Consider the following 24,685-nt stretch of genomic DNA (forward strand, 5'->3'; position numbering starts at 1 on the left):
GGAGCAGGGGGGCTGGATGGAGGGCCAGCAATAGATGGAGATTGACAAAGATGTCATGGATAGAAAGACAAAGGGAATGTAAATGGGGTGAGTTTGGCTAAGAAGGGGGCTGATAGTGGCATATGAAGGGATTAGAATGTGTGAATGGCAGAACAAAGGTGAACAGTGTTTCGAAAAGCAACTCGGAACAAGGATCAGATGGCCCAAGTGCAGTGGCGGGGGGGGGGGGGGGGGGGGGGCAATGTGAGGGAAAGAATGATCGATGAAAGAAATAAAAATAATTGATAGAAATAAAAATGGGGTGAATGTGGTGCAGAGAGTTTACCGCCTGAAGTTGTTGAACTCAGTGTTAAGTCCGGAAGGCTGTAACGTGCCTAATTGGAAGATGAGGTGCTGTTCCTCCAGTTTGTGCTGGGCTTCACTGGAACATTACAGCAGGCCAAGGACGGACATGTGGACATGAGAGCAGGATGGTGATGTAAAATGGCAAACGACAGGAAGGTCTGGGTCCTGCTTGCAAATGGACAGGTCTGCATTTAATCTCTCCAATGTAGAGTAAACCACGTTGGAGCAGAAAATGCAACAGACCAGATTGAAGGAGGTGCACGTGAAGCGCTGCCTCACTTAAAAAGAGTGTTTTAGCCCTTGGATGGTGAGCAGGGAGGGGGTATTATGCCTTCTCAGACTGCGTGGGAAGGTGACGTGAGAAGCGGCTGAGGTGCTGAAGGTGATGGAGGAGTGGACAAGGGTATCCCGCAGAGAACGGCCCCTACGAAATGCTGACAGGGGGAGTGAGGGGAAGATATGTTTGGTGGTGGAATCATGCTGGAATTGGCAGAACTGGTGGCGGATGATTCTTTGACTGCAGAGGCTGGTGGGTGAAAAGTGAGGACAAGGGGGACTCTGTCCTGATTCTGAGAGGGCAGGGAAGGGGTGAGAGCAGAGGTGCGGGACATTGGTCGGACACGATTGAGAGCCCCGTTGACCACAGTGGGTGGGAAACTGCGATTGAGGAAGAATAAAGACATGTTGGCAGCACTGTTTTGGAAAGTGGCATTCACCTGTTTTGCCCTTCTATCTCTCTGCTCACTTATACCCTAGTCCCAATCTTCAGCCGGTGAGGTAAAGACCTGAGTGTCTCAGGTTTAGCAGTCCATCACGGAAGAATCCTTCCTGTTTATTTTCTTTGTTGCCATTTGTTTAATTTTATTATTTTGGTCCGTGAACCCACAATCAGGATGTGCCTTTAAGCAGAAGACCTGAAGTGAAATAACCTGCTTGCTAGGACACTGTGTTCCCAGGTTTTGTATTTTAGAGAGGAGAAACCAGATTCTTCGGCACTGAGTGGATCTAAGGAACCATGTTTGTAGGGAGTTAGTTTGATTGGTTAACTGGCAACCGGTGGGGTGGCCAGCGACAGTGTTCTGCCTGCAATGGTCAGTGATTGGTTCCTGTGTCATGCTTTCTGAGAGAACTCAGCAAAGGTGTTTAGACCATGGAAGTGGAAGGAACTCTCTCTCTCTCTCTCCTGATTGTTGAAGTGAAAGAACTGCTCTATTCTTCTGAAAACTATGCCTGCACCACCGACCATCCAAAACTCCCACTGACCGCGGAGGCCTCCGGCCGCAAGTCTGATGGCTATGGCTAATTGGGCATTGCCAATCGAAATTAACTGAGCACTTCACACATCCCAAGTGGATCTGCGTGGGTAGGCATGCCATGTAGCAGAAATGGGGTTATTGCCCAGCATCCCAATCAGATCGTGATGCCTGGACAATGCGGAAGGCAACAGCACAGCTGAAGCAGCCAGCATCTGAACACCCTGGGGCTTGGCCCCAGCACCGGGGACATCTCCGTGACCAGAGGGTGGGTGAGTGCCGGGGAGGGGACCATCGCCCAGTCCAGGTAATGCCAAGTGCAGGTGTCTGGAGTACAGGGTATGGGGTCTGCTAAGCAGGGCCCCCCACTGCAGCCAGGGGTGCATGGGCAGGACATGTAGGTTGGGGGGGGGGGGGGTGGAGAGAGGAAGAGCAATGAGGGGACTGGCGCGTCCTGGGGTAGAAGACACTGGTTGCTGCCAGTCTCACATCCTCTCCCAATTCCTTACAGATATTACATGGGATGGATAGTATCCTGGCCCCCGCGGTACTGGCCCTAGAGGTGCTGCTGGCAGGCCAGGCGGCCAGATGCCGGAGAAGGTGACAGCAGCAACGGCAACAAAGGCTCGAGGTGGCGGCCCATGTGCAGGGCTCCGCCCCACACCCTGAGGACGTGGCCGCCCTTCAGGCCAGGGCGGGACCCAGAGGGGGAGGCCTGTGACGGCACAAGGTGTACAGGCATCGCTGGTCTTTCAAACGGATGACGGACAACATGTGCCGCAGGAGGCTCCGCCTCAACAAGTGCAGCACCTGTGCCGTGTCATCGTGGACTTGGCACCACGTGGACGAGGAGGATACCCGCTCCGGTGGCTGTCAAGGTCACTGCAGCCCTGAACTTCTACATCTCAGGATCATTCCAGGGCTCGAGCAGGGGCTTGGCTGGCATCTCACAAGCTACAGCCCACGGGTGCGTCCGTGAGGTCACGGATACTCTGATTGCCCAGCCAGCTTATTATATAAACTTTGACATGGACCAAGCCCAACAAGATGGCCGGGCAGCAGAATTCTCTGCCATCGCCGGGATGTCCCAGGTCCTGGGGCTAATAGATGGCGCGCATGCCACCTTGCACTCGCTGGGCCATCTGGGAGTGTCCTATGTCAATAGGAAGAGGCTCCGCTCCCTGAACATCCAGCCCGTGTACAACCAGCAGATGATGATCATGCACGTGTGTGCACGCTTCCCAGGGCGTGTGCACGCCAGCTATATTCTGGGGCAGTCGGAATATCCCCGGCCTCTTCGAGGACCACCCCGGGATGAGCGGCTAGCCCTTGGGGGATAAGGGGTAACCGCTGAGAACCTGGCTAATGATGCCAGTACGGAAGCCGGTGATCGATGCAGAGACCTGGTACAACGAGGCTCATGAGGCCACCCGGGCTGTCATTGAGCGGTGCATCGGACTCCTCAAAATGTGTCTCTGATTACTCTACCGCTCTGGTGGTGCCCTGCAGTACACCCCCTGGAGGGTCACCCTCTACAACCAGGCACAGCAGTGGGGTGATGTGTCGGAAGTGGAGGGGTGGAACATGTGGCCAGCTCTGAGGAGGAGGACAAGGAGGTGCTGGACCAGGAGGGATGGAGGACGAGCACAGGAAGAACTTGCAGGACCAGCCAGAGAATGGATGACTGGTAGGAGAGGCGAGGAGCCCAGGACCCCCATGACAGTGTCGGTGGGGTGTGGGATTGGTGCCTGGCCCACATTGCGGAACAAAGTGCCAGATACATCATACTGATCAAGGCCAACAGACTTTAATGGTGTCTCCAACTTCCCTACTCTCCTGATGGTGTGTCCCACGTCCCAGAACCCACCTTACCCCTCCAGTGCCCTCTCAGTGATCCTCCACCTGCTTAGCCTTCCATGCACTACCACTAAATCTAGGTGTCCCGAGGATGCACATCAGAGGTGGAGGCAACCTGCTGCTTACCGCGTCAAGTGGCCCTCAATGCCCATGTCGGGCATCCTCTGTGGGCTCTAGGGCCGGAGGGCCCCAGTGCACTTGCCGACAGCACATGCCCCACCATGCCACACTGTACCGGGGGTGGAACTCGGCAGAGCCGGTGGCCGCCATTGCCACTCAGTAGGGGGCTCCAGGTTGACACCTAGTGCCTCCTCTTCCCGCTTAGTGCCCATGGGTTGCTGGGGATCACCTCGGGATGGAGGAGGCAGCTGGATTGAGCATTGGCTGCCCCTGCGTCATCTGGCTCTGCCAGCCCTGGCAGCTCCTCAATGTCTGCAGCATGGTGTCGATGCCCATTGGTACTGGGTGACGTCCCCCAGACATGCTGTCGAGGCCCTCAGCCATGGCAGTCACTGCCTGAGCCACACCTTTGACTCAAATCTGCGCGGAGTGAAAAACGCCCTTCTACCGGCCAGAGAAAGCGCACCTGATAAAGGCTTCCCGTCCCTTTGAAGGCCTCAGCATGGACTTCAAAGGCCCCCTCCCCTCCACCGACCGCAACATGTACTTCCCGAACGTGATTGACGAGTACTCCCGGTTCCCATTCGTCATCCCCTGCCCCGACCTGACCGCAACCACCATCATCAAGGCCCTCCAGAGCATCTTTGCACTGTTGGGGTTCCCCGCTTACAGACACAGCGATAGGGGGTCCTCCTTTATGAGTGAAGAACTGCGTCAATTCCTGCTCAGCAAGGGCATTGCCTCAAGCAGGACGACCAGTTACAACCCCCGGGGTAATGGACAGGTAGAGAGGGAGAATGTCTGGAAGACCGTCCTACTGGCCCTATGGTCCAGGAACCTCCCAGTCTCCCGCTGGCAGGAAGTCCTCCGGATGCCCTCCACTCCATCTGGTCGCTGCTTTGTACCACCACCAACTTCACGAACATCTCCTTGTCTTCCCCAGGAAGTCCTCCTCTGGGACCTCGCTCCTGACCTGGCTGGCAGAACCCGGACCCATCCTGCTCTGAAAACACGTGCGGGCGCACAAGTCGGACCCATTGGTCGAGAGGGTCCATCTGCTCCAGCTAACCCCCAGTACGCCTCCGTGGCGTATCCTGACGGCCGACAAGATACGGTCTCCCCACGAGACCTGGTGCCCGCTGGAGCCCCACGCACCCCCCAGCCACCAGTCCCACCCTCCCCTCCACCAGGGCACCTTACTGGAGGATCGGTCCTTCCGCCGGCCCCGTCTAGGCCCCCCCACCCACCGACACACCCCGCAGGCGCTCCCTTCCCAGGTCAACCGTTTTCCCCACCAGCGCAGTCTAGGGGTGCCGAAGCTGCCATGGAGATCGAAGCCACGCTCCCGGAGTCACAGACGCCCGAGCCTCCATCGGAGTCACCGCCGAAGCTCCGATGATCACAGAGGACGACCAGAGCCCCCGATCGACTGATTGCTTCATTTTAAATTGTAAACTGTAAACTGTAAACTTAAATCGTCATTTGTAAATAGCTACCAGACTTGTAAATAGTTACAGAATGCTGTATGGAGGTATTACGGTACCTCCATAACTAATTCTACCACGTTGCCATGTTTGTAGTATCAGGGGCGTCATTCTCCGACCCCCCAGAGGGTCGGAGAATGGCCGTTGGCCGCCGTGAATCCCGCCCCCGCCGGTTGCCGAAGTCTCCGAAGGGAGAAAAGTCGGCGGGGCGTTAATGTCGCCTCTGCCGTCGGAGAATGTCACGGGTCTGCGCAAGGCAGCCGATTTTCGGCCTGCCGATATTCTCCCTTCCGGATGGGCCGAAGTCCCGTCGACGTGATGACCGTTCACGTCGACGTAAATCAAACCTCCTTTTCATCGGCGTGACCCTGTGCTCCAGGTTCACGCCGACCAGCCTGGAGGTGAGTGACGGCCTGGGGGGTTGGCTCTGGGCAGGCGATGGCGTGGCCGCTGTCTAAATGCGTGAGGAGAGGTGTGTCTCGGGTTGTGTGTGTGTGTGTGCGGCAGGGGGGGGGGTGGTTAGAGTAGGCTGGGCTCCGGGGGAGTGCCGGGCGGGGGTCCGTGCCGGGGAGGGGGATGGGGGGGGGGTCCGTGCCGGGGAGGGGGATGGGGGGGGTCCGTGCCGGGGAGGGGGATGGGGGGTCCATGCCGGGTTGGAGGTTGGGGGGGGGGTCCGTGCCGGGGTGGAGGTTGGGGGGGGTCCGTGCCGGGGAGGGGGATGGGGGGTCCGTGCCGGGGTGGAGGTTGGGGGGGTTCGTGCCGGGGAGGGGGGTGGGGGGTCCGTGCCGGGGAGGGGGATGCGAGGGCAAGTGAGTTGGTCCACCTGGCGAGGTGCCAGCCTCCAACAGTTGGACCCATGCGGTCCATGCCACCTGGCTGGGGGGAGGAGGGGATATGGGCAATGATGACATGTCGTCGTTCCCCTCCCCCCCACCAGGCCGTCATGTTTTCCGATCATCCAGCGATGTTGGCCGCCATGGCGGCAGCCGCTCATGTCTATGTTGCCCTAGATGAGGAGGAGGAGGAGGAGGAGGAGGAGGAGGAGGAGGAGCGTGCCAGAGAGGCGGCGCAGGCTACCGCAGAGGGACAGGCGGCAGCCGCCCAGGCTGGAGGGACACCTGACCGACAGGACGAGGAGGAGGAGGAGGACGTCGCGGCCCCACGGCAACGGAGGCACCCGAGGGCGCCCCGTGTGTACCGGCCCCGGCAGTCATACCAGGACCTCACGGACCGGGAATGCAGGAGGAGACTCCGGATGAGGCGGGAAACCGTGGCACACATCTGCCACCTGCTGGCACACCTGTCACCGCGTGGCACTGGCGGGGGACACCCTCTCCCCGTGTCCGTCAAGGTTACGGTGGCCCTGAACTTTTATGCAACGGGGTCATTCCAGGCACCGAGTGGGGACCTGTCCGGCATATCGCAGACATCGGTGCATCGGGACAGTGACAGATATCCTATATGCCATGGCGCACCGCTACATCCGCTTCCCCGTGGACCGGGCCAGCCAAGATGCCCGGGCCGTGGGCTTCTCTGCCGTGGCCGGGTTCCCCATGGTCCAGGGCGCGATCGATGGGATGCACGTCGCCGTGCGGCCACCTGCAGATAACAGGGCCGTGTTCACCAATAGGAAGGGGACCTATTCGATGAACATACAGGTGGTCTGCGACCACCGCATGATGATCCTGCACGTCTGCACCCGTTACCCGGGCAGTGTACACGACTCATACGTGTTGTCGCGGTCATCCATCCCCGGCATGTACGAGGGACGCCATCCCCGGCTGAGGGGCTCGTTGCTGGGCGACAGGGGCTACCCATTGCGATCGTGACTGATGACGCCTGTACGGAGGCCACGCAATGAGGCGGAGAACCGCTACAATGATGCCCATGTAGCGACAAGGGGAGTGATAGAGAGGTGCTTTGGCGTGCTGAAGATGCGTTTCAGGTGTCTGGACCTCTCTGGGGGCGGCCTGCAGTATCGGTCAGATAGGGTCGGCCGCATCATTGTGGTGTGCTGCGTCCTGCACAACATAGCCCAGCAGAGGGGCGATGTGCCGCAGGCAGAGGAGGGCGGAGTGGAGGAGCAGCAGGAAGAGGCGCAGTCCTCCCCAGATGAGGGGGATGGGGGCAATGGTCAGGGCAGACGGGCTAGACACAGGCGGGTGGCTGTCCACCGTTACCGGCTGGCCCAGCGGGCACGGGACAGACTGATAGCCGCCCGCTTCATTGACTAGATGGGCGTGGGAATCGGGTAGTATGGCCACAGACCGCACACCATGGCAACAGCCGACCACCCACACCCCCCACCCATCCACCCACCCAGCACCCTCACCCCCCTCCCCAACCCCACCCACCCCACCAGCATGCAGACCACCCCCCCCCATTGCCGATCCACCTGCGGCACAACGGGCCGGGCTCACACAGTTGCGGGTGGACGCGTGTCTATTGCAGGCCATGGAGGATGATGACAACCCGCCCTGCGGTGAGCTCCTGGCTCCACATCGTTGGACTATGTCTGACCCGTGGCCACAGTACCACCATCCACCCGGACCATCCCTGCATGCGGCTGTGACACTGCAGCGCACGGTCCCGTCCTCTGCCCGGGGGATGTTGATGGCGGCCCAGGGGGAAGGGGGCAGACTCACCTGGGGCTGAGGTAAGACCACCCCTCACACACACACTTGCGCTCAACGTCCATGACACCCCCGCACGCTTTGGACAGAGCACAAAGGCAGCTTCTGTAGGTGTAACATTGACTTTAATAACCAAAGGAGTTCATGCACGTGCCCTAGCCCCTAAAACTCATCTGTGCCCTGCACCCGTGCCAACTTACTCAGTGTCTAATTGTTTGGCCTTACGGGCCCTTTGACAACGTCTACGTGGTTCCCCAGACGGTACAGCAGAACTGGAGGTGGACTCCTGTGATTCCTGCCCTCTGACACTGGATCCCTTTGGCGGCCGTTTCCTGGGGCGTCCTGGCCTAGATGGGCCAGGCTGCGGCCCGGGCGACTTGGATGGCGAGCTGCCAGCCTGTCCTGCCTGTTGCCCACCCGATGCACCTGGGACGGAAGGGGGGGAGTCCGAGGTGTCGCGGTGTACCGGGACCTCCCCTACAGGGGGAGCCGGGACGGACCACACCACCTCCTCCTCCCTCGGGGTGCCCGATGGCCCCCAGGCCTCTACATGGGTGGGGGATGCGAACGGACTGGCCATCCGACGCCCCCCCGACATCTGGCCCGTGCTGGTATCGACAGGGGTCTGCAGGTTTGCAGCCATGGAGCCCAGGGGGTTGGCAAACCCTGTCTGTGACTGTGCGACGCCGGCTCGCACATGGCCACTGGCGCCGATGCCCTCAGCGATGGCCTGCTGAGACTGGGCCATGGCCTGCAGAAACTGGGCCATGGCCTGCAGAGACTGGGCTATGGCGTTGAGCGCCTCTGCCGTCTGGCGCTGGCACTGGCTCATGGCCTCCTGTGAGAGGGCAGCCATTTCCTGGGCCACAGACGCCGCCTGCACGGAAAGCCCCAGGCCTCGCAAACCGTTCCCCATGTCTGACACCGTCGCACCCATTGCCTCCACCGCGGACGCCACCCATGCAGTGTCAGCTTGGGTGGCACGCATGACTGGCACCACTCCCAGCTCCTGGACGCGGGTGGACTCCTCCTACTGCGACTGCAGCCGCTGCAAGCCGCCCGTCACCCTCTTCGCTCGTCTCCGGGTCGGTGGTTGCATCGGATCTATGTGTGGGTGTGGTAACTCCAGGAACCTGGGATCCATCTGGGCGGCAGATGTTCGCTTGGGCTGGGCTGCCCTCCGACCGCCCGGCCCCTCTGCTGCTCCTACCTCCACCTGCTGTACTGGGACGGCTATGTTGTGCGCACCAGTGAGTGTACCAGACGCCTCATCACTAAAGTGCCCAACCGAGGTGAGTGTTTCTGCGATGGTGGAGGGTGTTGGTGACAGCAGTGGCGTTGTGTCGTGCTCTTCGTCCCACTCTGAGTCCATGGCACTTTGGGGTGGGGGTTCGTCTCCACCCATCCATTCTGAGTCACTGTCCGGTATTTCGTCTTCCTGGGTAGTGCTGTCCCGGGTAGGGGTGTCCTGGGTAGTGGTGTCCCGGGTAGTGGTGTCCCGGGTAGTGGTGTCCTGGGTAGTGCTGTCCCGGGTAGGGGTGTCCTGGGCAGTGCTGTCCCGGGTAGTGGTGTCCCGGGTAGTGGTGTCCTGGGTAGTGGTGTCCTGGGTAGTGGTGTCCTGGGTAGTGGTGTCCTGGGTAGTGGTGTCCTGGCTCGGATGTGACGCGGGCCTGTGGCTGCCCCCCTCGTCGCTGGGTGGTCGCTCCCGCACGTGACGGGGGTGTCGTCTCCCTGTTGCTCCAGGTCTCTCCGTCTCCCGTGGCCTCCGAGGGGCATCCTGCGGGCGTCGCATGCTGGAGGGTGCAGGTCTCTCCGTCTCCCGTGGTGTGCGAGGGGCATCCTGCGGGCGTCGCATGCTGGAGGGTGCGGGTCTCTCCGTCTCCCGTGGTCTCCGAGGGGCATCCTGCGGGCGTCGCATGCTGGAGGGTGCGGGTCTCTCCGTCTGCCGTGGCCTCCGAGGGGCATCCTGCGGGCGGTCTGCATCTGCGGGGATGGGTGCCTGGACGTTTGGTCCTGCGATACACAATGAAGCATGCATGGTTAGACATCAGGCAGTGATCAGGTGATATGGGGGAGTAAGATATAGGGGAGGGGGGATATGGGGACGGGCTGTCGGTGGCTCACTTGCTACTACGCCCCCGACCTCTGCATCAGCAACCTCCCGGTCGTCAGGTCCGCCAGCCAGTTCCAGGGTCCTTTCCTCGTGTTCGGTCAGTGGCCTCTCATCAGCGGGGCCTCCTCCAGTCCTCACATGCTCCCTATTGTTGTGTGCGCGCTTATCCTGTGGGGTGGGGGGGGGGTGGCAGGGGTAAAAGGCAACACTGTTAGGCAGGTATATGAATGCACGCCATCGGTTGCGCGTGCATTTCAGAGGTTAAGGTTAGGGCTGGATTCACTTGGGGATATGGGGGAGGGGGGGATATGGGGGAGGGGGGATATGGGGGAGGGGGGATGTGGGGGAGGGGGGATATGGGGGAGGGGGGATGTGGGGGAGGGGGGATATGGGGGAGGGGGTATATGGGGGAGGGGGGATATGGGGGAGGGGGTATATGGGGAGGGGGGATATTGTGGAGGGGGGATATGGGGGAGGGGGGATATGGGGGAGGGGGGATATGGGGGAGGGGGGATATGGGGGAGGGGGGATTTGGGGGAGGGGGGATTATGGGGGATATGGGGGAGGGGGGATATGGGGAGGCTCACCCTGACTGCTCTGACAAGGTCGTTCACCTTCTTGTGGCACTGGGTGCCTGTCCGTGGTGTCAGGGCCGCAGCGGTTACGGCCTCTGCCACTTCCCTCCACAGACGCCGGCTGTGGCGTGGGACAACTCTGCGGCCGTGCCCGGGATACAGGGCGTCCCTCCTCTGCTCCACCGCGTCCAGGAGCGCCTCCACATCCCGTGACTTGAACCTCGGGGCTGAGCGGCGGCCAGCCATCCAGTCGGGTGTTGCGGTCGGGTGTTCCGGTCGGGTGGGGGGGAGCAGCGCGGCCTTATTAGCCGTCACGCCGTGCGGCGCGTATGACGTTGCACGGCGTGAACCACTGCGCAAGCGCGGATCCCGTTACGTCGCTGCTAGCCCATTTCGGGCCGGAGACTTTCGACCCATTTTTCCGACGTAACGCAAGTCGGATTTGCGCCGTTTTTTGCGCCCAGCGGCCGACTTTCCGCCGATAACGGAGAATTTCGCCCCTGGCCACCACCCCCGCCGGACTCTTTTTTAACAGGGGGTGAATGTGGTAGTAGAGGTATTACGGTACCTGATAGGCTGGAGCACCATTGGTGGAAACTGTATTCTTTCTATTGGTCAAGTTGTATGGTAGCTCCGCCCTGCAAGGCAGGGTATAAGAGCCCATGCCGCCCCAGCAGCCTTCATTCTGTACCTGAGTTGCTGGGGGAAACATCTAGCTTATTAAAGCCTTCAGTTGGACTACAACCTCGCTTTAGTGGTCATTGATCGTGCATCAATGTGGCTGCTGTGTAACCACCAGCTCAGAAACATACTATTGGCTGCCTACTTTCCTCAGTCGCCTGCACCATTTTGGGATCCTTTTCACCTTCATCGCCTGGTTGGTTATCTGGGTGAGAGACGGTTACGAGGGCTGATAGGCCGGGCGATCAGCATCAGTAGGGGCATTGTGTCCAGAATAGTGGGATAAAGATCACATGAGGCCTGCGGAACTAGGTCACACAGGAATGGTAAGAGAAGTTTTAAAGCAGCAGGACCCACATCTAGGCAAAGAGCTATAGTAATTCCTCCACAAAAGAAAATAAACCTCTGTGGTGGCTCCTCTGATCTAGATAATAACTGTGTGCTGCTGGAAGTGTTGTCCCATCATCAGAATGTACTTACTGCAGCGGTCATCTTGTTACTTTGCTGAGAGACTCAATTATACATGCATATGGAGTCATAATAAATTCAACAGGGTTTTATCTACGTTACATTTAAAGACATAGGGTAACCTGTTGTTGGCAGCTGTGGAGGACTTTCACATTGAGATAGAGGGAACAGTGAATATTGAACAATTGAGATAAGACCAAGCTCTGTTAATGGGACCCAGCCAGAAAGTTCAGCAGTTTTCAATCTCTCGATACACGCAACTGTCCTTCTCCACTTTATAGACAATGTATTGTCAAGTAGGGAATCCATAGAATCCCTACCGTGCAGAAGGAGGCCAGTCCGGCCCATCAAGTCTGCACCAATCCTCCAAAAGAGCACTCCACCCAGGCCCACTCCCTCTCCCTATCCCCTTAAAACCCGCGTACTGATCATGGCCAATCCATCTATCCTGCACACCTTTGGCTTCTGTCACTTCACTGTCCGCTCCACAAGGGAATTCTTTTCATTTATTCATTCAGCGACAGTGAAGGAACTGTGGTGATGTGCATCAATGTAAATGCATGTAGGCTAGCTAGACACTAGAGGGAGCACCAGAAACATCACACACACACACACATACTCAACCAATAGATCAGTTAGATAGGACGCGACCAATGGAAATTCACGATGCACACGGAGGTGACACGACCACAGGGGGGCATTACACCAACCCATATATAAAGGACACCACACACATGATCTGCCTCTTTCCAGTGGAGACAGTCAGTGAGTAGAGACACAAGGTTGATTCAATATTGCACCCACCACGTGCATTGCAGCAGCTGGTTAGTCAGTCTGGGTAGCTCTCGTAGGATTAGCAGTAGTGTTGAACCCGAGTAATAGAAGTGTAAATAGTTTAATAAACGTGTTGAAGTTATCTCCACGTCTGAACCTTCCTTTGTCAAGTGCACCACAAGGAAGCTGCTTATGTTACACCTACAACATAAGAAATCATGATACCAGGAGTGAACTGTTTCAATCCAGATAGCCATACCTCAGCGTACAGTGACAACCAGCAACGATATCCAGGCAAGATGTTCGAGATCCGGGTTCTGCAGCAGCTCCAGTGCCACGGCGATCTCCGCAAAAACTGACGGGTATTCCGGCAAATGTTTGAAATCTTCCTAGTAGCAGCCGAACTAGAAGACCTGGCTAATGCTGAAAGGACAGAGCTTCTCCTCACCATGGCCGGTGCCAGAGCAGAAGAAATCTTTAAAAAATTCAAGTTCTCCAAGGGGCAAAATAGGAGCTACAGCCAGGCAGTCCTGGACAAATTCGGCAAATATTGTGAGGAAAACACACTCTAACCAGCAAGAAAAGGTAAGAGAAGCGCCAGTACTCACCTCGAGGCTGAAATCCCGGAGCAGAGAACTATTTTATTCGGCAGCCATCTTTCTAAATGGACTGCACATGCGCAGTTGCGCAAGAAGTGCGCAGAACGGGAAGGTCTGTTTGCGCATGCGCAAGATGCCGCGCATGCGCAAATGAGAACAAGGCCATTGGTAAAGGAACAGCGATCTGCGCATGTGCAATCGCTTCCTACGCGCTACGCCACATGCATCATGACGTCAGAGGCCCAAGACCACGCCCATTTAAAGGGGAAACGTCCCAAATCAAAGAAAAATCTTTTAAAGCTGTAAAACAACCTTCCTTCACCTGGAATGACAGCACAATGCCTCAAATTGAACCAGGAAATGAAATTAACCTCCGGAGAACCCTGCAACAAGCAGTTACCTACACCCAAACCGATGATTCCGACCTTGAATACTTCGATACCGACCTTTACATTTTCTCTGGACCTCGCGAGCCCAGTGCCAGCTCCGACGCAAACAGTGATGATATGGTCCTAGAAGACTATGACTCAGACAAACCTTTCACCTTGGGAGGCTACCCCAGTACCAAATCCGAACCGTAACTAGATGTGTTGCACATTGGCGACCCCCGTATTGAATCCGACGCAGACTCGGATTCGTTCTTCGGATTTGAGGATCTTCAGCCCAGCAGATATGACATCCCAACTCGTGAGTGCGGGATGATGCTGCAGCCTGAAACCAAGAGACAGAGAGCGGTACAAGCCCAAAGAGAGCGGCCTGCTGCCACACAGAGCGTGGTCCACGCACCGCTCAGGGTTCCCGACTCTACGAAAGAAGATATGCAAGACTCCACACCGCAGTCCTTGCATGAACAAGAAGTGACTCCAGTGTCACAAGCCTCCGCAGCGAGCTCGTGGACAGCCTCCACGATAAAAGCAACGCAAGACTCCGATGCGCAGTCCTGGCAGGAACAAGACCATGAGGGTCTAGCAACCTCCTCTGGCCAACTAGCGGCAGACGATGCAAGTCTGTCATGCTCAAGTAAACAGCAAGAAGACTATGACAGTCGACCACGCTCCAGTGCACAGCAGGACGACATGATGGTCTATCATGCTACAGTGAAGAACAAAGCGACGACGATAGTCCAAGCCCAAATGAAGGACAACAGCAAGACAATGGCAGTCCACCCACATTGTTTGCGCCACCAGATGAAGACTCTGACAATTTACCCAACCCAAGTGAACAACAAGCAGCTACTGAGGATCTACCTATGGTATGTGAGACGAGTGACGACAGCATCCCACTTCCCATGCAAGATGTGCAAAGTGACAGACCTCAGCTAGAGTGTACAGAGGCACTCAACAATTACTGTGATACCACTGGTGACTCCGGTGACACCATGATACTTCCACCCTCTCCACGAACCTCTCCACAAGTCAATGCATTCCTGCATGTTCCGACTCCAGACGTGCAGCTTCAAGAAATCTCAGCTGACTCCAGTGAACCTGCTAAGACTCCGGACGGGGAGCATCAACAAACCAACACTAACTCAGTTAAAACAGACCAGACTCCAGATGGGGAGCAACCAAATGCCGACTCTGATTCACGTAAGCCGGACTTTACTCCAGACAGGGAGTGCCGCAACCTCAGTGACGGCACGCTCAGGGTGACAGCAGATGCCACAACGACAGGAGATGGATCACTTAACAATTACACTGGGTCAGTAATAACAAGCAGCGGCTACAGTCCAAGAGGAATACACCAATATTCAGCACAGCTATATCCACACATTCTTTCCACACCAGCAGTGCAGCCAATGACCGCTCATGCTGGACAAACCCAGTATTTAGGCATGCAGCAGCCATCAGTCTATGCAGCATATTCTCAAACAGGCCAGCACTACGGATTGCCCACTAATGGAATCAAGACCGAAGGAGGACTACCGCAAGCGCAATCTGCACTACAGACTGGATGCTCTCACTCACTCTCTCCACCTCCACTCTACACTCTCACTCACTCACTCCCCTCCACTCTACATTCTCACTCACTCTCTCCCCTTCCAAACAACACTCTCACTCACTCTCTCCCCCTCCACTCCACACTCTCATTCACTCTCTCCACCTCCACTCTACACTCTCACTCACTCTATCCCCTCCACTCTACATTCTCACTCACTCGCTCCCCTCCACTCCACACTCTCACTCACTCTCTCCACCTCCACTCTACACTCTCACTCACTCTCTCCCCTCCACTCCACACTCTCACTCACTCTCTCCCCTCCACTCCACACTCTCACTCTCACCCCTTCACTCTACACTCACTCACTCTCTCCCCTCCACTCTACACACTCACTCTCTCTCCCTCCACTCTACACTCTCACTCACTCTCTCCCCTCCACTCCACACTCTCACTCTCTCCCGCTCCACTCCACACTCTTACCACTCTCTCCCCTCCACTCTACACTCTCACTCACTCTCTCCCCTCCACTCTTCACTCTCACTCACTCTCTCCCCTCCACTCTACACTCTCATTCACTCTCTCCCCTCCACTCTACACTCACTCTCACTCTCTCCCCTCCCCCTCCACTCTACACTCTCACTCTCTCCCCTCCCCCCACCACTCTACACTCTCACTCTCTCCCCCTCCACTCTACACTCTCACTCACCCTCTCCCCTCCACTCCACACTCTCACTCACTCTCTCCCCTCCACTCTACACTCTCACTCACCCTCTCCCCTCCACTCCACACTCTCACTGACTCTCTACCCTCTACACTAGACTCTCACTCACTCTCTCCCCTCCAGCCTACACTCTCACTCACCCTCTCCCCTCCACACTCTCACTCACTCTCTCCACCTCCACTCTACACTCGCACTCACTCTCTCCCCCTCCACTCTACACTCTCCCCTTCTCACTTACTCACTCTCCCCCTCCACTCTACACTCACTCTGTCCCCTGCACTCTAAACTCTCACTCACTCTCTCCCCTCCACTCTACACTCTCACTCACTCTCTCCCCTCCACTCCACACTCTCACTCACTCTCTCCCCTCCACTCTACACTCTCACTCACCCTCTCCCCTCCACTCCACACTCTCACTGACTCTCTACCCTCCACACTAAACTCTCACTCACTCTCTCCCCTCCACTCTACACTCTCACTCACCCTCTCCCCTCCACTCCACACTCTCACTGACTCTCTACCCTCCACACTAAACTCTCACTCACTCTCTCCCCTCCACTCTACACTCTCACTCACCCTCTCCCCTCCACACTCTCACTCACTCTCTCCACCTCCACTCTACACTCTCACTCACTCTCTCCCCCTCCACTCTACACTCTCCCCTTCTCACTTACTCACTCTCCCCCTCCACTCTACACTCACTCTCTCCCCTCCACTCTAAACTCTTACTCACTCTCTCCCCCTCCACTCTACACTCACTCTGTCCCCTGCACTCTAAACTCTCACTCACTCTCTCCCCTCCACTCTACACTCTCACTCACTCTCTCCCCTCCACTCTACACTCTCACTCACTCGCTCCCCTCCACTCTACACTCACTCTCTCCCCTCCACTCTACACTCTCACTCACTCTGTCCCCTGCACTCTACACTCTCACTCACTCTCTCCCCTCCACTCTACACTCTCACTCTCTCCCCTCCACTCTACACTCTCACTCACTCTCTCCCCTAAACTCTACACTCTCACTGACTCTCTACCCTCCACACTACACTCTCACTCACTCTCTCCCCTCCACTCCACACTCTCTCTCCCCCTCCTCTCTCACTCACTCTCTCCCCTCCACTCCACACTCTCACTCTCTCCCCTCCCCCTCCACTCTACACTCTCACTCTCTCCCCCTCCACTCTACACTCTCACTCACTCTCTCCCCTCCACTCCACAATCTCACTCACTCTCTCCCCTCCACTCTACACTCTCACTCACCCTCTCCCCTCCACTCTACACTCTCACTCACCCTCTCCCCTCCACTCCACACTCTCACTGACTCTCTACCCTCCACACTAAACTCTCACTCACTCTCTCCCCTCCACTCTACACTCTCATTCACCCTCCCCCTCCACACTCTCACTCACTCTCTCCACCTCCACTCTGCACTCTCACTCACTCTCTCCCCCTCCACTCTACACTCTCCGCTTTTCACTTACTCACTCTCCCCCTCCACTCTACACTCACTCTCTCCCCTCCACTCTAAACTCTTACTCACTCTCTCCCCCTCCACTCTACACTCACTCTGTCCCCTGCACTCTAAACTCTCACTCACTCTCTCCCCTCCACTCTACACTCTCACTCACTCTCTCCCCTCCACTCCACACTCTCCCTCACTCTCTCCCCTCCACTCTACACTCTCACTCACCCTCTCCCCTCCACTCCACACTCTCACTGACTCTCTACCCTCCACACTAAACTCTCACTCACTCTCTCCCCTCCACTCTACACTCTCACTCACCCTTTCCCCTCCACACTCTCACTCACTCTCTCCACCTCCACTCTACACTCTCACTCACTCTCTCCCCCTCCACTCTACACTCTCCCCTTCTCACTTACTCACTCTCCCCCTCCACTCTACACTCGCTCTCTCCCCTCCACTCTAAACTCTTACTCACTCTCTCCCCCTCCACTCTACACTCACTCTGTCCCCTGCACTCTAAACTCTCACTCACTCTGTCCCCTGCACTCTACATTCTCACTCACTCTCTCCCCTCCACTCTACACTCTCACTCACTCTCTCCCCTCCATTCTACACTCTCACTCACTCTCTCCCGTCCACTCTACACTCTCACTCACTCTCTCCCCTAAACTCTACACTCTCACTGACTCTCTACCCTCCACACTACACTCTCACTCACTCTCTCCCCTCCACTCCACACTCTCTCTCCCCCTCCTCTCTCACTCACTCTCTCCCCTCCACTCCACACTCTCACTCTCTCCCCTCCCCCTCCACTCTACACTCTCACTCTCCCCCTCCACTCTACACTCTCACTCACTCTCTCCCCTCCACTCCACAATCTCACTCACCCTCTCCCCTCCACTCCACGCTCTCACTCACTCTCCCCCTCCACTCCGCACTCTCACTCACTCTCTCCCCTCCACTATACACTCTCACTCACTCTCTCCCCTCCACTCTACACTCTCACTCACTCTCCCACTCCACTCTGCACTCTCACTCACTCTCTCCCCTCCACTCTACACTCTCACTCACTCTCTCCCCTCCACTCTACACTCTCACTCACTCTCTTCCACTCCACTCTCATTCACTCTCTCTCCCTCCACTCTACACTCTCCCCTTCTCACTTACTCACTCTCCCCCTCCACTCTACATTCACTCTCTCCCCTCCACTCTAAACTCTCACTCACTCTCTCCCCCTCACTTGAACACCCAACGCTCTCAAGACATGTGGAATGTGTGGCCTTCTGCATGCACCAAGGAAATGCCCAACTTTCCACCAAATCTGCAAGGCATGTGGCAGAAAGGCTCATTGGCAGTGGCGGTGCCCTAGAGCAAAGGATGATGCAGTTACAAAGAGCCGATCACTGATCCAAACTGACCGTACACAATAGGTACCTTCAAGCAATAAGAATGACCATCCGGTATCCCGTAAGTCGCACATACGTGAAATGTTCGACAAACCAGGAAATGACGATGATGTGCACGATGAGATGAAGATCTATGAACCCATGTTTCACACTGTCAATCTTGGGCGAAACATTGAGGTCCTCTCATTAGCTGAAGTGTTTGCCAAGATTCAAATTGTCTGTCCTAAGAAAGTTGGCAACCACTCGTGTTGGCCAAGATTGACACAGGGACAAGTGTCAACATATTAGCTCTCAGGATTCGAAAGGACATGCATCCAGAGACGTGGGAGGCCATGCCAAAGCTTACTGCGGTGAAACTCTCAGTGCACCAATTCTACGTGCGGGAACTGGAGTGCAAGTACGATCGATCCTCCTCAGTGACACAGATATTCTCCACTGTGGACACTAAAGGCGCCATAATATACAACACAGTTGGTGGGGAGGATGTGAAGTTTAAACTTTAGCTCAGGGTCAAAGGGAACTTTGCGTTTGTACTCTATTTGATTTCCCTGACGAAGTGATGCTGAGAAGTCGATTGAATTGATGGTGAAGTGTAGAATTCTTGGCAGGAATCAAATGGCTCTGATCTTTTCCACACAAGGTTGCTGAGAGATCGGGCTTGTCCCATAGAATTCACTTAATTAGACTGATATTACAGTGAACATTGCTGCTCACCATTTGGCCACGTTGGCTGAGGTGCCATTCGGCAACATATGGTCCGTGCATCGCCCTTCTCTGGTATCCACTGCTAAGGCTGTTTTCAATTAAATAGTCCAGATGCCACAGTTCCATGGATTTGCTGGTTGCTATGGAAGCGGTTTTCAGTTAGGTCCATTTGCCATCGAACACCTATGGCATCAAATCTCATCAACGACAGAATATTAAGGTCTGAAAATTGAGCAGCTGTTTAGCTATAGACGGGTTTCCTCACCAGATGACTGAGACAAAGGAGTGAGGGGATGAGGGGCAGGGAAGAGCTCCTAGGACTGCCCTGTGTTTTGATGATGGCTCCCTCCATGCCCTCCACCAGGCTGTGCCCACCAGGCATGAGACCCTGTTGCCAGCTGACGGGAAGCGGTAACCTCCCTCAATAACCCGACCTGCCTCTACGGATGTGGTCACCGGGGTCAGCAACATTGGTATCACACTCTGAAACTGGAGGCAACCCAGGAAGAGGCTACATGACCGTTTGAGGTTGGCAAGGACACAGAGGGAGCGCTTAAATCTCACAGTCGATGTTGTGAGTAAGCAGCATGTACCTCACATCACTTTTCTTGCTTTACGTGTGAGTCACCTCAGTCATACCAGTAGGAAGATCAACTATATCTAGGGGATATGTGGCAACCCTGCATGTCGATAACAGTCAACAAAATGTCTTGTGGACCACGCTCAGTATCCAGATAGGCCACATGTTGTCCACGGGCCATAGGCTTGCTCACCACTGATTTAGGGAGGTGGCATAGTGGTATTGTCGATGGATTAGCAATCGAGGGACCCAGGATAATGATCTGGGACCTGGGTTCGAATCCCACCACAGCAAGAATAGAATTTAAACTCAATAAAGTATCTGGAATTAAAAGTCTAATTCCTTTGTTACCTTACTGTTGTGTGTTTGGTAGCGCTACTGTGCATAACATGCGTTACTCAATCCAGTTGTTGAAGAGGCTTTCTGTACCTTGATGAAGAAGGCTCAAAGTTGTCCAGGGGTATTGAAAGGTTTATTGAGTAACAGAGTTAACAATTGCGTGAGTTCTTTACTTTAAGATAAATACCAGTAGAAAGGTTACAAAGGTTATATACAGTAGCTATGTCTGACCACACTAGTCACCCTGAGCTAGATCAATGCTTCTGCTCTCGTCACAGTCTAATCACCAAGAGAGAGAGGGCTGCTTGCGTCTGGCTTTTATACCTGCCAGTGCTGCCCTCTAATGATCTTCCGATTTCCCATTAACCCCTTATGTACATACCCACACAAAGATCACTACCTAATGATGACCATGAAACCATTGTCAATTTTCTAAAAACCCATCTGGTTCACTAATGTCCTTTAGGGAAGGAAATCTGCCATCCTTACCTGGTCTGGCCTACATGTGATCCAGACTCTTAAATGCCACATTGATCCAAAAGTGAACTGGACTAGCCATATTAATACTGTGGCTGTAGTGATCTGTACATCTGTACATACATCTGCACATACACCAGGGACTACAGACAGATGTAACAGCCACAGCATCACTAGAGGGCAGCATCAGAGACGGGTATAAAGGGTCCACGCAAGGGAGGAACCGCCTCTTTCAGAAGCACAGGGCTAGTGAGCAGCAGCAGACAGAGACAGCTCAGCATAGGCAGCTTACCTTAGCTTCACTGGTCATACCTCTTGACTGTATTATATCTAGTTAAGCTCTGGAAACAGAACAAACCCATTGAATGAAGTGTTTGTGCTAACTGGAAGTCTACAATCTTTATTCAGACTTAGAGAATAACATATGATACCAGGAGTGATTTCAGAAAACTAGCTAGACACCAGCAAGAGAAGAAAAACTTAAACCGGATATTCGACTGTGGAAGACTTTGCAGCAAATGGATCCTCGACGACTAACTGATTCGATGGAACTTGTTGGAACTCCATAGCAGCTGGAAACAACCGGTAATTTAAGTTATAACTGGAAAATGTTTGAACAGCTGTTCCAAATATTTATCACAGCTAATGATTTAAGCACTGCCTCTGATGCAACGAAAATAGCCCTACTACTCTCAACAGGAGGGCATGAAGCTAGAGAAATCTATAATTGCTTTAATTACTTAGAAGGTGAGGACAACACCAAAGTAGACGTTATACTCAAGAAATGTGTTGAACGCTGTAACAGTCAGTCCGATGAGATGCTGGAAAGATTTAACTCTTGTCAGAGAAATGGAGGGCCCATCTCTGATTTTATTACAAATCCCAAGTTAATACCACAAGGCTGTGATTATGCTGATTTCAGAGACACTGTGATAATGCATAATTAATTTCTGGACTATCTGATTAAAATTTGAGGGAAGAACTTTCACAAAATAAGTATCTAACTCTAGAAATCGCTATACAAAAATGCCTTGCTTATGAACAAAAACAAAATCGGCACTTTGAGTCTCTACAAACACAGAATCATCATTTAGAAAACAAAATCGGTAAAAATGGCGTGAACGCTCACCACGAGGCGGAGACAGGGTTGAATCGGAGAAAGACGGAGGTTCTGTGCGGCAGCCATCTTGAGAAAGGAGCCGCACATGCTCAGTTGCAAAAAAGAGGGCACAGTACAGGAAACTCGGTGTGCGCATGGGCAATCGAGTCCTACGCATGACGTCACGAGCGTCATGACATCAGAGGACCAGGACCATGCCTACTTAAAAGGGAAATGCACGAAAATGAACAAAAAGAAATTTAAAGCTGCAAAACCCAATTTTCTTGCCTCAAAAGGCAGAACAATGCCCGAACTTACACCAGCAGTTGAAAATGCCTTTCGCAACACCCTGGAACAAGCAGTTAGCACTGCCCTAGAAGATGATATGGTCCTTGTAGACTACGACTCAGACGAAGATTTAATCTTGAGAGATGGCTACCCCAGTACCAAATCGGAACTGCAACTAGAGGTGTTGTACCGTGAAGACCCCAACGATGAGTTCTTCGGAATGGGGAATCTTCAGCCCAGCATATATGACACCCCGACTCGTGAGTGCAGGATTATGCTGCGGCCTGGCACCAAGAAACAGAGAGTGGTCCACGCACCACGAAGGGTCCCAGCCTCCACACAAGAAGATGATTTGTTCATTGAACGTGAAGAGAACGATCACAACTCCGAAACAAAAAGCGATGATTTGTCTATTGAACAATACACACAATACTGCTCAGACATGGCTGAGTTATTCGGAGATCCTGATCACGGCATCAGCAACACGGTTGAAAAGCTCAATACGATTCTTCTCATGGTAGATGAATCCAATACCATGGTGCCATAGCAGATCGTCGATACATTGGATGACAGCAATACCCAAGATGAAGACGACGCCACACAGAGAGCACAGAACGACTCCGTTGAGAGAGCACAGATCGACTCTACAGCGAGAGCACTGCACAACTCCACAAAGAGAGCGATGACAGACTCCACAAAGAGAGCGAAGACAAACTCCACAGAGAGAGCGATGAAGGACTCCACAAAGAGAGCGACGCAAGCCTCCACAAAGAGAGTGACGCAAGCCTCCACAGACAGCTCGTGACAGGCTCAAAAATGGAAGAAAGCAAATACTCCATAGCGAACGCCATGCATGTACAAGACCATGAAGATCTATCAAGCTTATTTGAGCCACCAGAAGAAGACACTGAATGTCTACCCACTGTATGTGAGACAAGTGACGAAGAAATCACAATTCCCATACAGGATGTGCAGGATCACAGTGAGACTGACATATCTCAGCTCGTCTGCACAGAAGCACTCAATAATCAGAGGACGGCCACCCATGAGTCCAGAGAGACCACGTCAATTGAAATCCTGAAGATTTTGACTCCAGAAAAGGAGCACCAAGAGATCACAGATGATTCAAAAGAACCTGAAATGACTCCAAAAGAGGAGCACCAAGAAATCAGTGATGGTTCAAGTGAACCTGAAATGACTCCAAAAGAGGAGCACGAAGAACTCAATGATGATTCAAGTGAACCAGAAATGACTCTAGAAGAGGAGTACCAAGTGAGCAAAGAAGAGGAATTGAATCCACCACAAATGACTGATGTCACCAACATCAATGCAACATCAGATCATTCTCACAATTCTCAAGAAGAAACGCTCAATGTAGCAAATACCACAAAGGACACGGACACCAATAACTGTGACAATGACTCAAATCATCCACATGGCACACTCATTGAGCGCAACAAGAACAACAAAAACCACAAGAAGCACAGCAGAAACAAGAACAACAGCAGCAACAACAAAAACAACATGCAGCGCAACAAGAACGACAAAAACAACAAGAAGCATCCCAGAAACAACAAGCATGACAAGAAAAAGAACAAGAATAAAAGCGAAAACAACGAAAACAGAATCAACAAGCGCAACAAAAAGAACAACAAGAACGACAACAACAAGAATGCCAACGAAAACAACCAAGACAGAAACAACAAAAACAACAATAATGAAACAACGACCTATACAACATGGTACAACTCTGCACATGAAGGACAATGCCACAGCACACTGCGAAACAATGACAAGACTACAAACATGCCATGGCATGATAAAGAATCTCACAAATTCACATCTGCTCCAGAACAAACAAGTAAAACAGCTTTCACGAATGATGACATACAGAATCAATCCCACAAACACAGGAAAAAGTCGAGGTCAGACAACGGTGCGACACAGAATCGCTACCCACAATCAAATGGAACAGGGGAAAAAGGTGTCCACATCATTAAATGACTCATCAGCAAGGCAGCCGAGCCACGTTCCGACATCAACCTATCTCTGTTATCGTACTGAGCAACCCCATTGAACTCAGGACTGTCGCCAGCGCAAATGCTCTTCAGTAGAGACATCCGGACAACCCTACCGGCAAAGCAATTCCGAGACCCCGGCAACGTACCGGTTCTCGACGACATGCGGGCACTCCGCTCCAAACAAAAACTATACTACGATCAACATGCGAGCCCACTCAAGCCACTGACAATAGGTGACACCATCAGAATCAGGGACCCAGAAGGCGGATGGTCTGAGTCAGCCATGGTGATCAGGCAGGAGGCACCGCGGTCCTACATTGTCAAATCGTCTGCGGGAGTACTTTTTCGCCGTAACCGCCGGGATCTATTAGAGATTCGACCTGCAAGGCCAGAATTTCCCACACTGGACTTGACCGAGTCCATTTGTCCACAGGACGTTCCTCGTCACACAACGCCAGACAGTACTCTTGATGACATCAAACCATCATCCCTACCACCACCGTTAAGCAGAAGCCGTAAGGCACCCGACCAGCTAGATTTGTAACAACACTTCAACACACGCACAAGACGAATATGGACATTTCTCACGATGGACTCACAACACAGTTAATTGTTTCTGTATTACTTTTATCATTTTCACAGTGTGCAGATTTGCATATTCTCACCACTTGTTATGTACAGTTTTCTTGAGGCCAGTCTAGAAAACATGTCAAATGAAAGGGGGTGGGGGGATGTAGTGATCA

The sequence above is a fragment of the Scyliorhinus torazame genome, chromosome 10 (genome assembly GCF_047496885.1).
Source record: "Scyliorhinus torazame isolate Kashiwa2021f chromosome 10, sScyTor2.1, whole genome shotgun sequence".
In the NCBI taxonomy this organism is placed as follows: Eukaryota; Metazoa; Chordata; class Chondrichthyes; order Carcharhiniformes; family Scyliorhinidae; genus Scyliorhinus; species Scyliorhinus torazame.